Here is a 14925-nt window from a genome sequence, read left to right on the forward strand (position 1 = left end):
CGTGAGCTATGGCTGCTGGGCCTGCACGTCCGGAGCCTGTGCTCCGCGACGGGAGGGGCCACGGCAGTGAGAGGCCCGTGTACCGCAAAATAAATAAATAAATAAATAAGACCCAATTCTGTGCTGCTGATATGAGACTCACTTTAGCTTTAATGACACCCATAGGCTGAAAGTAAAGGAATAGAAAAAATATATTCCATGCAAATGGAAACCAAAAAAGAGCAAAGGAGTTATACTTGCATCAGACAAAATAGACTTTAAGTCAAAAACTGTAATAAGAGACAAAAAAGGTCATTATATAATGATAAAGGGGTCATTTACTCAAGAAGATCTAACAAGTGTAAATATACATGCACCCAACCTTGGATTACCTATATATATTAAACAAATATTAACATATCTGAAAGCATATATTGATATACCCCACTTTCAACAATGGGTAGGTCATCCAAACAGAAAATCAATATGGAAGTATTGAACTTGAATTACATTTTAGACCAAACAGACCTAGCAGACATATACAGAACATTCCGTCCAACAGCAGTAGAACAGACATTCTTCTCAAGTGCACACAAAACATTCTCCAGAATAGATCATGTGTTAGGCCACAAAAAAAGTATTAACCAATATAAGAAGACTGAAGTTATATCAAGCAACTTTTGTGACCACAGTGGCATGTAACTAGAAATCAATAACAGGAGGAAACTTGGAAAATTCACTAATATGTGGAAATTAAATGACACATTCCTGAGAGTAGTATTGACATATATACACCACCGAATGTAAAATAGTTGGCTGGTGGGAAGCAGCAGCATAGCACAGGGAGATCAGCTTGGTGCTTTGCAATGACCTAGAGGGGTGGGATAGGGAGGATGGGAGGGAGGCTCCAGAGGGAGGGGATATGGGGACATGTGTATGCATATGGATGATTCGCTTTGTTGTGCAACAGAAACTAACACAGTATTGTGAAGCAATTATATTCCAATAAAGATCTATTTTAAAAAATTGGAAGAAGTCAATGACACATTTCTGAACAATCAATGGGTCAAATAAGAAATCATAGGGAAATCAAAAAATACCTTGAGACCAACGTAAATGGAAACACAACATACCAAAACGTAGGGGATGCAGCAAAAGCAATTCTAAGACAGAAGTTTATAGCAGTAAATGCCTACATTAAAAAGAAAAAAGAACAATCTCAAAAAAACAACCTAAATTTACACCTCAAGGAACTAGAAAAATAACAAGCTAAGCCCAAAGTTAGGAGAAGGAAGTAAAGAACAAAGACCGTAGCAGAAATAAATTAAATAGGGACTAAGAGGACAATAGAGAAAAATCAATAAAACTGATTTTTTGAAAAAATAAAATTGACAAATCTTTAGCAAGACTAAGAAAACGAAAGAAAAGAAATAAATAAAATCAGACACTGCAGAAATGCACAGGTTCATAAGAGACTACTATGAACAGCTGTACATCAAAAACATGGCTAACCTAGAAGAAATGGATAAACTCCTGGAAACATACAACCTACCAAGACTGAATCATGAAGAAACTGAAAGTCTGAACAGACCTATTACTAGTAAAGAGATTGAATCAGTAATCAAAAATATCTCAGAAAAGAAAACTCCAGGACCAGATGGCTTCATGGTGAACTCCACCAAACATTTTTAAAACTTAATGCCAATCTTTCTCAAACTCTTCCAAAAAATCAAAGAGGAAGGAAGACTTCCAAACTCATTTTTATGATACCAGCATTACCCTGATACCAAAGCCATGCAAAGACACTACAAGAAAGAAAACTATAGACCAATACACCTAATGAATATTGATGCAAAAATTCTCAACAAAATACTAGCAAACAGAATTCAAAAGAACATTATAAGGCTCATACACCATGACCAAGTAGGATTTATTCCTGGAATGTAAGGATGGTTCAACACACAAAAGTCAATCAGTGTAATAAAACATATTAACAGAATGAAGGGGGAAAAAAATCACTTAATCATCTCAACTGATACAGAAGAATTATTTTACAAAATTCAACATCCTTTCATGATAAAAACACTTAACAAATTAGAAATAGAAGGAAACTACCTCAACGTAATAAAGGCCATATATGAAAAGCTCACAGCTAACATCATACTTAATGGTCAAGAGTTAAATGCTTTACCTCTAAGAAACAAGACAAGGGCCTTCACCACTTCTGTTCAACATAATACTAGAAATCCAAGCCAGAAAAATTAGTCAAGAAAAAGAAATAAAAGGCATCCAAATCGGAAAGAAAGAAGTAAAATTATCTCTGTTCACAGATGAAAGGATCTTATATGTTGTAAACCCTAAAGATTCCACACACACAAAATGTTAAAACTAATAAACAAATTTGGCAAAGTTGCAGGATATAAAATCAACATACAGGGACTCCCCTGGTGGCACAGTGGTTAAGAATCCTCCTGCCAATGCAGGGGACACAGGTCCGAGCCCTGGTCCGGGAAGATCCCACATGCCGCAGAGCAACTAAGCCCACAACTACTGAGCCTGCGCTCTAGAGCCTGTGAGCCACAACTACTGAGCCTGCATGCCACAACTACTGAAGACCTCACACCTAGAGCCCATGCTCCACAACAAGAGAAGCCACTGCAATGAGAAGCCCTCACACTATAATGAAGAGTAGCCCCTGCTCGCTGAAACTAGAAAAAGCCCACATCCATGCAGAGCAACAAAGACCCAACACAGCCAAAAATAAATAAATAAATATATTTTTTAAATTACAAAATACAAAAATCAGTTGTGTTTCTATACATTAACAATGAAGAGTATGAAAAGGAAATCTTAAAAACAAGTCCATTTACAATAGCAGCCAAAAGAATAAAATACTTAGAATTAAATTTAACCAAGGAGGCAGAAGACCTGTACCCTGAAAGCTATAAAAATTTGCTGAAAGAAATTAAAGACACCAATAAATGGAAAGACACCTCATGGTCATGAATGGAAGAATTAATGTTGTTAAGATGTCAATACTACCCAAAGCAACCTACAGGTTTAATTTAATTTCTATCAAATCCCAAACAGCAGGGTTTTTCCCCTAGAAATAGAAAAACCCATCCTTATTCATATGGAATTTCAAGGGACACTGAGTAGACAAAACAATCTTGAAGAATAAAGTTGGAGGTCTCACACTTCCAGATTTTGAAACTTACTACAAAGCTACAGTAATCAAAACAGTGTGGTACTGGTATAAAGACAGACATATAGACTAATGGAACAGAATAGAGAGCCCAGAGGTAAACCCTCATAAAAATGGCTAGGTGATTTTTGACAATAGTGCCAAGACCATTCAGTGGGGAAATAACAGTCTTTTCAACAAATGGTGCTGGGAAATGTGAATAGCCACATGCAAAAGAATGAAGTGGGACCCTTACCTTCTACCACATACAAAAATGAACTAAAAATGGATAAAAGCCCTAAATGTAATATCTAAAACTATAAAACACTTAGAAGAAAACATAGGGGTAAAACTTCATAACATTGGATTTGGGAATAATTTCTTGGATATGACACCAAAAGCACAGAAAACAAAAGAAAAAATAGATAATCTTGATCATCAAAATTAAAAGTATCTGTGCATCAAAGGACACAATTAACAGAGTGAAAAAGCAACCTATGAAATGGGAGAAAATATTACATGTCATATATCTTATAAGGGGTTAATATCCAGAATACATAAAGAACTCCTACTACTTAACAACAAAGAAAAAAATTTGATTTAAAAATTGGAAAAGGATTTGAATAGACACTTCTCCAAATATATACAAATGGCTAAGCCGTTTGTTTATTCAAATATGAAAAAAATCTTCAACAGCACTAATCATTAAGGAAGTACAAATCAAAACCACAGTAAGGTACCACCTCGCACTCATTAGGATGGCTACTATTATATATATATCTATTTTATATATATATATGTATACACACACACACAAGCATACCTCAGTGATATTACACTGCATGTTTGCTATCAGAGAACCAAAATAAAGCAAGTCACACAAATTTTTTGGTTTCCCAGTGTACATAAGAGTTATTTTACACTATACTATATTCTATTAAGTAAGCAATAGCATTGTTTATTCATATATATATATATATCACTTTGCTGTATACCTGAAACTAACACAACATTGTAAATCAACTATACTTCAACTTAAAAAAAATCACAATTTTTAATAAATGACCATCAACATGAACATTGGAGTTCTGATCTGATTGAATAAACAAGATGAGTTCCCTGGACTGAAGATTAAAAGAAACTATTAAGATATCCCCTGTAGACAAAAGTTACAAATTAAACCATTAAAGCAATAACTTTCCAGTAGAAAAACCCTAAGAAGATGATGTGGAGCCCAGGAGAACTGGGCCCAGCCAGACCCAAGGTAATCACTGCACATTTATTTTCAACACTGCCCATTGGGCACTGCTCCCTAGAGGCCACAAGTAGCTCTGCAAATAATCCAAGTGTGAGGCCCACACACCTCTCTGAGGCCCAAGAATCAGGGACTGGAGCCTCCTTGCTCACCCTGCATTCCAGGCACAGATGCACTCCTCGCCCTGCTTTCCATGGGGCCAGAGGTTGTGTCTCTGGCTGTAGGCTGCTTCTGAGCTGTCTGCCCCTCCTTAGGAAGAGAAGCAAGTCAGGAGGAGGCCGATTCCTTGGGTGGGGTTGGCAGAAATCAGAAGAACTGGACAGGACAGTGCCAGTGTAGGGACGAGAGGAGACACTGCTCTCCCAATGCCCCCAAAACATATAAGCACAAAGGCATCTCCTCCACTTCTCAAAGATAGGCAGGACCAGAGACCAGCCCGGGACCTTGGAAACCAGCTAGGACTCCAACCCCATCACTTTATAGAGAAGAAATCAGAGCACAAACTTCCTACTATCACACAGGATTCAATTCCTGGACAACCTCACTCAGCCCCTGCCCTCATTCCCAACTATGGAGGCCTATCCAGTAATTCCACCCACTTCTAATGCTTATCCCTGGTAGATACAATTGATAATGTTTGCTGACATTAAGACCAGCTCAGAAGCAGAGCAAGTGACTGCCCACCATGGGCTATTTCACATCACGTTGAATGTAAGCAACTTGGCAAGGAAAGAACTAGTGGAAATTAAACCTCAAACTGTTCCCATTACCCTCTAAATTAACATCTTATTTTTGTTGGTGGATGTACATTCTGAAATAGATGTCATCTGTATGTACATGCTATCTTATGTTCTGCTTTCAAAGTCTGTATCATAGACAAATAGCCAAATATTGACACATTCTTTTGTTTTGTTTGTTTTGTGGGCCTCTCACAGCTGCGGGGTCTCCCGTTGCGGAGCACAGACTCGGGACGCGCAGGCTCAGCGGCCATGGCCCACGGGCCCAGTCACTCCGCGGCACGCGGGATCCTCCCGGACCGGGGCACGAACCCGTGTCCCCTGCATCGGCAGGCGGACTCTCAACCACTGCGCCACCAGGGAAGCCCGGCATTCTTTTGTTTTTAATATCTGTATAGTATTCCACTGCATTGATACATCATAGCTGCAAAGCTATTCTCTTACTATTTTGAGCATTTGGTTGTTCCAATTTTTTTTTAATTTAGGAAGGAATAATGTTTCAACAAATATCTGAACAAATTACCTTATTTTTCCATAGGATTTGTTTCCTGCTGTACAGTCCCTAATGTAAAATTCCTACATTTATTACATTTACTTAACTTGTAAACCTCTGTAAGTTAGATAATAGTACCTATATGTTGAGTCTGGGGTAGAATTTAAAAGTTAATATTTAAGCACTTAGTACAGTGCCTCCTGTAGAGTATATATTTATTATTAATTTATTACTAATAATAAAATATCTATATACTTACTTGGAAAGCATGATCACCTAAATATACCTAAACCTTTCAATTAAAATCTATTTATATCATATATATACCTTTATCCATTACAACTTTCTTTGAACAAATATTTCATTTTTAAGTTGAATTAAAATCCAAATAATCTATTTTATCATTAGTGGGATTTTTCAGTGCTTTTTTTGTGGTTTTATTATTGATATATCAGTAACCAATTTACTGATTTTTGTGTGACATTATAGCCTACAACTTTACTCAACTAACTTTATTTTTAGCAATGACTTCATTTCTATTAAGACTTTAGTTATAAGAGATATTGTGTAAAAAAGTTATGTTTTTATCTCTTTAAGATAACCATCACCAGCATTTCTAGTGAAATATTATATAAGGAATAATAACAGAGAACATCCATTTCTTGTTCTTTTGCGGGAAAAGGTTTAAGTCTTCAGTAAACAAGATGTTGAATCTTGTTTTTAAATACACAGCTTATTATATTAAGAAAAAACTCTCCAAATGTTTTCAGAGTTTTAATCTATAAGGCAATGATACATTTATCTGGATGCTCTATCCAGGTCTAATTACATTATTTTTATATTTTGTTCATGGTGAACGAGGTTACTGGATTTCCTTGAGTTTAACAGTTAATTCTTTTAATGTGTTATTTTCTTTGCAGATATTTTACTTGGGGCATTTATATCTATATCTATGATCAAAATTGATCTAAAATATTCCTTTCATTGTCTTTGTTTACCTTGAGTTTAAAATATTTGCCTCTAAAAGTGAATTGAATAATAATTGTAATAGTAATAGCCTGGTTAACTGCTTACTATGTGCAATGCACTGTCCTATACAAGTTATGGGAATTTTCTCATTTAATCCTCACAACAGCCCCTTTAAGCAAATATTATTACTCTATCCATTTTACAGATTATTAATATGCTATAATTTTCTATATTTTAAAATTTTTTATTACTGAATGAATTATTGGTTCTTAGAAGATTTTGAAGACATTGGAATCAGATGCCCCTTTAGAAACTATTTAATAACTTTATGTTTCTTTCTCTATTATCATTATATTTATGTTCTCTAATTCATTTTTGCATCTTTGGGGATATTTCATACATTTGTAAGTAGCCATCTATTTTTCACTTGATAAGATGTAATAGCCCACAATTAAAAAGAATATTCAACTTAAATATAAATCTTTTGTATTAAGTATGTTTTCCAAATCCTGACTTCATTTTAATTTTCATTCTCATTATCAAAATTGATATTGTTTATCAATTGTTTTTCAAATAATCAATTATCAGATTTCTGCTTTAATTATTTTTCTTCTATGTGGTTTGTTTCCATTTTTTGTTTTATTATCTATATTTTGCTAGCACCTTTAATTTGTTGTTTCCCCCTCTAAATTATTTAAACAGAGTTAATTATGGCTCAATGATTGGAGAAAATTAAACATGAGAACCTCGAAGTCAAAGACAAGCATTTTTCTCCACCCCTTGGGCTTTCATAAAATAGGTCCAGTGTTCAGGCTGACACAAAGAGCTGCAGTGGTCACCAGAGAGAGATGCAACTGCCGATGACGCAAGAAAACAAAGTCAACCCATGTGCTCGCTGCCCAATGATCAGGAACAGAAATGAAACCTGAACAAACAGGTGTCCAAGTCCAGGCATGTATGGGTTAGTGCAGTGTTGCCCACAGTGTGAAGTCCGTACCTACAGGGGTCTGAAAGTTGGCATTAGGTGGTTTACAGAGATGGAGACAAATAGCACCAAATAGCCTGGTGAGAAAGTGATTCCCTTTTGAGTTCTTTCTACTTCTCCTCCAACCCTCCTGATCACCTCTCAGAAAAACACTCAGGTTGGTGCTATTTCCCTAACTCCACTCTACAACTTTGCATTCTCCTTTTTTAACCAAGTAAACGTGGGTTTCAGACTCAGAACTCTCTGCAGGTAATGGAACTGGCTAAAATTCAATAAGCGATACTGCTTTCTTATGTTATAATGGTGTACAAACTTTCTTTTCTAATAAATGAATTTCAATTAACAAAATTAGTGAATTAAATAACTATTAAGGAAACAAAAATACAGGTGATAAGTAAATATGATTGACATTTGGAAGACACTAGGTTGATATCAGGTGACGGAGGACTATCTTTAAGGTCTCACCCAATCTCAAAGGCATGAGGTCACAAAGGGGGACGTTAAGAACAGCTACCCATTCGTTCAACAACACTGATGTCTCCTATAGTCCAGACACGGTCCTAGAAACTGGGAATATGGTAATACATAAAAATAAAGTTCCTGCTCTCATTCTCATGAGCTTATATTCTAGAGAAACACAGTGATGATAGACAGATAGACAGATAGATAGATAGATAATAGATGATTAGATAGATAATACAGATGATAAGAGAGAGAGAGAGATGGTGCTGAGAATAAAAACAAAGCAAAAATAAGAAAGAAGACAGATTCAGGGGTACTATTTTAGATAGCTGGTGGGGGAACCCTGAACAGAGGTGACATTTTAGCAGAAATCAAACTGAAGTAAATCATAATGGAACAGAATTCTCGGCAGTGGGATAACAAGTACAAAGACCCTAATGTAGGAACGTGCTTGATGTGTCCAGGTAGAGTGAGGAGGCCATCGTGGCTGGCCTGCCAAAAGTGAGGGACAATAAAGGAGGTGAGATCAGGGAGAGCTTGAGGCACCCTACGCAGGCCCCATACTGTCCCACTTATGTGCTTTTCTTAGGAAAGAGGTCTGCTGGCCACACGGTAAAGAGAGAAGAGAGGCTAGACTTAGAGCTGGTTCTCTGGGTGTGAAGCACATAAAAGGCATGGGCCACAATAATCCTTATGAAGGTGCTTCTCTACAGGAAGGACCTGGAGAAGGAGACAAAGGGGAAAGGCCTCATGTAACAAGTTTATGGCTGAAGAAGTTGTATGTGGCCTCCTGAGCAACAGGATGATATCCTAGGCTGCAAGGGGTATGGCAGAGCTGGGAGAGCATTACCCAGAAAGTCAGCACAACGGGCATCCAGTCCTGGCCCATCCGATTACCAGCCATTTGACTCCAGTCCCTCTGAAATTGACCATTCTACCAAACACACCGTGCATTTTTGTCCCTCTCATGCTATTCCAGCCATCCCATTTTGCTCATTTCTATCAAAACTCTCGCTGTCCTTCAAGCTCGCATAAAATACCACGCCCTTCGTGAAGCCACCTCGAGTCTCCCCAGTCAAAAGGAAGTATTTTTTTCTCCTCTGGAACTCCATATAATTTGAATTCTATTATAGCCCCTTTCATGCTCTGCTTTGCATTCTTCCACTTTGCAGAGTTCACCTCAACTCTACCCCAAACAGGATTGTTGGAGTCGAGTTTAAAGATTTTTTTAATTTTAATGTTTTGATTTAAATTGACAGCAGACATGGAAAAAGAACACTTATGGCCTTTCTCCCCATGATTTTGCCTTAACCAATACTTTTATATTTCCCCAACACCAGACAAGGAAAAAGAGTTTACCAAGCTGGTTGATCAGAGCCCAAGGAGTTCTCTGGTCCATATTTTATGAAGGGCAGTGTGCCCTAAAGGGTCATCAACCAGGCATGAAGCTCCTTTCCTTCCAGTCTGGCCCCCGACTGCTCACCTTCTATCCGTACGTCTGGTTGGAGTCTCCACTTAGGTCCAGTCACTTCTCTCACTCTCTGTCTCTCTCTCTCCCCACCATGCCTGAGCACACAGGTCCTCAATTAAGATCTGGGGCTGAGAGTGGGAAGCAAGGGAGGCCAAAGCTACTTTTCAGCCCACCTTTTACCAGTGAGCCCATGATGGAGGTTACTGGGTGTAACTCAGATACTAACAGAGTTGTACTTTGGCTCAAAGTTTGCTATTGTTCCTTGAACATATTGTTTCCTTGGGATCCCTCAGGAGTTGGGACTATTGGATTTCAGCTCTCCTGGGTCTCTAATCATAAAACTACAATAACAGCCATAAAATCTCACCTCAAACCCATGAAAATGATGTGAAGAAAAGCTGACGTCAGCATGGAGAAGAGGTCTTCGTATGCATTTACTATAATGGTGAATAATACAATGGTTTGGCCTCAAGGTAAAAAAAAAAAAAAAGAACAAGAAAAAGATTTTTTAAAAAAAGTTGGGGGGGAGGCAGTGACAAATAAATTTGAAAGACCTTCAACTGACCTTGCTCATCCATGGGTTGTGAGGACACTGCCTGCTCTGATGCCTACTTTTCCAAGGAAGGGCGTAGGATAAGATAACCCTTCTCTTACAGCAAACACCATTTCAGCCTGGTTCAAGTCCTGGTCTGGAGGCTGTAAATAAGAAGGAATGACCTGCACACAGGTCAATTATAAAAAGTTCAGAAGCTCAGCCACTCTTATAGACTTGATAACATAAACCCAATCGTGTGAAGATACCAAAATGTTAACTTCTATTTAAAAATAAAATGTTCAGGAAGAAAGGGTAGGGGACTTCCCTAGTGGTCCAGCAGTTAAGACTCCAGCTCTCAATGCAGGGGGCCCGGGTACGATCCCTGGTAGGGGAACTGAGATCCCACAGACCACAACTAAGCCCGCGTGCCGCAATGAAGAGCCCACGCACCACAAAGAAGACCCAGTGCGGCCAAAATAAATAATAAATTAAAATAAATTTTTTAAAAAAAGAAGGGGAAAAAATAGTTCCATTATCTACGTTTTTAAAATAGTTTGTTTTTGTTTTTGCGGCACGCTGGCCTCTCACTGTTGTGGCCTCTCCCATTGCGGAGCACAGGCTCCAGATGCACAGGCTCAGCGGCCACGGCTCACGGGCCCAGCCGCTCCGCGGCATGTGGGATCCTCCCGGACCGGGGCACAAACCCATGTCCCCTGCATCAGCAGGCGGACTCTCAACCACTGCGCCACCAGGGAAGCCCCCCCAGTTACATTTTAAACAAGTTCCCCAGGTGATTTTGATGTAAGTGGTCTTCAGATGACACTGAGAATCTCTGTTGAAAAGCATTGTTAAAAGATAAACTGAGGCATAGTAAAAATTTTAAGAGTTTATCTGAGCAAAAATCATTCCAGCCACAGGATGTAGGGGCAAGACATTCACAGAGAAGACAAGAAGGCAAAGGGAGGAAATTATTTGAGTGGCTATAGCTTAGGCTGCCTTATACAGGAATGTCAAGTCGGCTGTTTGTGATTGGTTGTCCTTAGGTTTCGATTTTTTTTAACCTTGAGGCATTTACAGGCTGAGGTTTTGGTTTGCTTATATAGGCTGCCAAGGCTTTAGAATCACCTCTAATGGTCTCCTTGTTTAATTAATTTAACAGCATGACCAGTGATCTGAGACACCATCTTTCTTATAAGCTAAATCTCCATATAGAGCTGGGTCTGTTTCTGAACCCTGTATTCCACTCCATCCCTCCATGTGTGCTACCACCACGCTGTTCAAACTCTTACTTTTTCCACCTCTTATTTTCCATTCTTTCCATTAGCACCTTAGAATGCTTAGAACTGAAGACTGGGAAAACCTAGTGGGAACACTGGTTCTCAACGATAAACTGCTTATCGTTCACTCTGTTCTTCCAGTTCACAGCACATGCTGAGCCCTTCCACAGGAGTCAGCAAAATGTCTAGATGATAGAGACCGGATTTTCTCAAATTCTTCACAGACGTGGAGATGGTGTAAGACGCAAACAGCTTCTGCAGGTGGGACTCAAGAAGGCAAATACAGACTTCTACCACCACTTTTTCCCAGTCTCTCTAAAAGCTAATATACCACCTTCTCAATAAAACACATTTTTTAACTAGGAAGGGAAAACATGAAGCAAGCTCTTACGTCTGCCCTATTTCCTGGTCTCTGGCCACTTAGACAGTGGTGCACGTGGCAGCGATGGCAGACCTTTTACTGGAACCTCTCTGCTCTTCCAAACTGCTTCTCTTAAGTCCCTCTGCTTCTCAGGGCCCAACACCTGCATCACCAACCCCCCCTTCCATCCTCACTCTCCCAGCAGTTTAAATTCCCAGAGACAAACACAAGGTAGACAATTGCCTACCCTCCCCACTTTATAACAAATGTTTCCTGAAATTTTTTATTGAAACAGGTCAGTCCTGGGAATGGGCTGGATAAGACCAATCTCTAGAAATATGCCCTTCACTGAAGATAATAAAGAAAAATAAGGCAAGATAGGAATATGAAATTGTAAGAAGCCCAAGTGAATTTCTTTGACTTGTAGAACTTCTAAGTGAATTCAACATAACTGCAATTGGCAGGACAGCAGCTACAGATGACTGCCAGATCGGGGGCCGCTGGGGGGCAACTTGCTGCAGGGTTCTTCCCTCCTAAGGCACCCGCAAGAGAGCCTTCTAGCTACGAAAAAGGTAGAAATCCAGGTCTTTCATCCATTCAAGTATTTACGACTACTGTGGGCCTTAGGAGACCTTATCATGGAGGCAAAAAAGTTGGAACTGGCTGCCCTGTGCTTCACTGGCTCTCACTGCGCATGCGTTCACTGAGGATGGTGAACCTAGCCCCAGGCAAAAGCTCACTGCTGTGTGGAGTAGTGCAGCAGGTGCTTGCCTGAAAGGAACCCAAAGCAACCACCCAGGCTGCCTGTGATAGACCCCAGCACCCCATCCTGAGATTCCACTCCCAAAGCTCTTGGCTCTGCTTGGCAACACTACATTTAACCCACGTGATCTCTAGTAACTCCTTTGTTTTCCAGAAATTAGGCCAGGGCTCTTTAAGGTTAGCAGGAAATAGCTCCAGGCCTTGGAAGCCCAGTCCTTTCAATAGCTAAACCATCTAAGTCTTTTCAGCTCTTACCCTGAACCCCAAGGGCAGGGGTTCTCGGCCAGTGTCAGTTTTGCCCCCAGGGGACATTTAGCTGGGCCTGGAAACATCTTTAGTTGTCATCAAGTAGATTGAGGCCAAGGATCCTGCTAAACAGCCTACCATGCACAAAAAAGCTAGGGCAGCCTCCAAGACAAAGAACTTCCTGACACAAAGGGAGAATAGTGGGGAGGCTGAGAAACTTGGGCAGAGTTTAAAAGAACAAGTAGACTCTAGAGAAACGTATTCTGCCAGTTCCTTTCCCTGTCTCAGAAGTAGACTTGCAACCAGCTTATTTTTTAAGAAACAAAGCTTCTCATACTTTTCCTTAGGCCGGGATAAAACAGGTACAGAAAGTATTTTTAGCACACTTAATCAGCCTGCAGACAACATTCACCCTGGCATACACTTTGAGAAGCAATTTTTTAATGCGTTAGCTCCCCAGGACACACCTTGGGCAGAAAGTTACCTGGTTCTGTTAACACCCAGGGGATAAAATGGGGTTTTTCTTACAAAGGTCACACCCCTTGGGAGTGGCACCTTTCCTGTCACAGCAGCATGGCCCACGACACGCAGCCAGGCCCTGAAGTGCACATTAGCCCTGTGTGAGGGAACTGCAGACACCCAATCATACACAGTGAAGGCTAAATATAAAGTGACCAAATATCCCTGTTTGTCCTGGAGTCCCATTTACACCACTGTCCTGACATAATTAATAGCACTTCCCTTCACTCTCAAAAGGGGCAGGAAATGCACAAGATGATCTTGTAACACCCTGTCACACCAGACAGCAAAGAAGCTATCAAAGATGATTAGGGTTATGTCCATTTAGGAGCCAATGTGAAGAGGTTCCCACTGGCCAAAAGCGAAATGATTTGAGGATCAATAAGAATAACAACTGTGGTGGATTGGTTTGAATTCATTAATGCATTTTGATTAAAAAATAATAATAACTGATCACTTTTATAAGAAGCAAAGCCCCCAGATCATTATTATTGTGAAGACAGGTAAATAAAGGGAAGGAAGAGTCAAGCATTTCCTTTCCTCTAGGAACTGTATCTAATAGTGAGGGGAAATTTCTTTTTTTTTTTGAGGGGAAATTTCTTACAGAAGCTTTCCAGCTAATAAACGAAGAATCTTTTATAGAATTAATGAAATAAATGCATTTAGGCTCCCAACATCATATAATGAGAAACAACCAGACATGCCACCATCTGCAATGTGTTCTTGCCAAAGTGTGAAATACAAATCTGGCTACACCTCTACACCTAAGTTTTTAGTTAATCAGATGGCAGAGAGCTATATTAAATTATGCCATGAGTATGCAAACAATAAAATTCAGAGTGTGAGAAACTCCACAGGATAAATAATTCAGTTGTTTCAATAAATGAATTGCAAGGGGAGGGGAATTTCCCTGGCGGTTCAGTGGTTAGGGCTCCACGCTTCTATTGCAGGGGGGTGTGGGTTCGATCCCTGGTCGGGGAACTAAGATCCCACAAGCCATGCAGCGTGGCCAAATAAAAAATTACAATTAAAAAAAAAATTTCTTTTCAAGGGGAAAAAGGGATAGGAACCATAGATTATTAGCCTTAGAAGACAAAGCAATAAATTAAAATTTACGGATCTTTTTTTTTTTTTTTTTTGGCTGCATTGGGTCTTCATTGCTGCGCACGGGTTTTCTCTAGTTTTGGCGAGCGGGAGCTACTCTTTGTTGCAGTGTACAGGCTTCTCATTGCGGTGGCTTCTCTTGTTGTGGAGCACGGCCTCTAGGTGCACTGGCTTCAGTAGTTGTGGCACACAAGCTCAGTAGTTGTGGCACACGGGCTCAGTAGTTGTGGCTCGCGGGCTCTAGGGTGCAGGCTTAGTAGTTGTAGTGCATGGGCTTAGTTACTCCATGGCATGTGGGATCTTCCCAGACCAGGGCTCGAACCCGTGTCCCCTGCATTGGCAGGTGGCTTCTTAAACCACTGCGCCACCAGGGAGGTCTTCTTACTTTGATCTTAAAGAGGTTTTTTTTAAATTGTGGGGTTTTTTTTTTAAATATTAATTTGGAATTAAGCAACTGCTCAGTTTCTTAGGTATGATAATAGTATTGTGGGTTTTTGGTTTTTTTTTAAGAATCCTTACCATTTAGAGGTATACACTGAAATATCTATAAACAACATTTGGGATTTGCTTTAAAATACTTCAACTG

The sequence above is a fragment of the Orcinus orca genome, chromosome 16, assembly GCF_937001465.1.
Source record: "Orcinus orca chromosome 16, mOrcOrc1.1, whole genome shotgun sequence".
Taxonomy (NCBI): domain Eukaryota; kingdom Metazoa; phylum Chordata; class Mammalia; order Artiodactyla; family Delphinidae; genus Orcinus; species Orcinus orca.